This window comes from Brassica oleracea, chromosome C7, assembly GCF_000695525.1.
Source record: "Brassica oleracea var. oleracea cultivar TO1000 chromosome C7, BOL, whole genome shotgun sequence".
NCBI classification, from domain to species: Eukaryota; Viridiplantae; Streptophyta; class Magnoliopsida; order Brassicales; family Brassicaceae; genus Brassica; species Brassica oleracea.
The window spans coordinates 16,531,521-16,532,313 of record NC_027754.1 but is presented as its reverse complement, the minus strand read 5'-3'; the positions used below and the strand labels follow the sequence as shown (position 1 = coordinate 16,532,313).

Sequence of the window (793 nt, the reverse complement as noted above, 5' to 3'; positions counted from 1 at the left end):
TATATATCATGGATTTGATCCATTTTCATCCATGGTATATAAGTATTTTACTATCTATATATTATATATTCTATCCTATAAGAAATGTTTTCAGGTTCAGGGGTATCTTGGAGTAAAGTGGTGATTATGGAGCATTTAGGAGCTTAAAAGAGATTTCATCCGAACTAACCATTAGAGGTCGATACGAAGAAGAAGAAATCGATCGATGTACATCCTGTACCATCGATCGATGTCGAGACGCGAGATGCGCGACTTGGTTCCAGCCGAGTTTAAACCCAAGGCTTCACCAAATTACAAGATTACCCCTGACGAGTTTTTAACCTAATAGTTATATACTTGCCTAAGTGTTAGGAGGCAAAAGAGAGCTTTAGCCACCATTGTATTCTTACTTTCAGCAAGAGAGAGAGAGAGTTTTAGGAGAGAAAATCATAGAGAAATGTGTGATTTGAACTCCATTGATTCATCTATTCTATTCTATGCAGTTTTTATCTATATTTTGTGTCATGAATTGCTTAGCTATGTCTGAGTAGTTTACTTGTTAGATTCAGGGTTCAAATAGGTTAGAGGGATTAGCCCCAACTATAAATTTACGAAGTTGTGATATTCATTGATTGATTGTTCTTAATGCTTGTTTTAGCCTTGCCAACTAGAACATGAACCTAGGAATTTGCATGTGTCAAGCATCCTTGATCATCCTCTCTTGAATCTAATATGTCATGCTAGGACTGCTAGAGAGAGCTAACCGCTGATCTAGGAGACTAGTGAGCATTATCAACATGCGCCTAGGGCTTAG

The 793-nt window shown here is 37.3% G+C and overlaps 1 protein-coding gene across 3 annotated transcripts in view; it reads right to left on the bottom strand.

Annotated features, from left to right (window-relative positions):
- LOC106306413 (probable LRR receptor-like serine/threonine-protein kinase At1g29720) overlaps positions 1-793 on the bottom strand; it is an 18,564-nt gene that overhangs the window by 9,855 nt on the left and 7,916 nt on the right. The window lies entirely within an intron of this gene.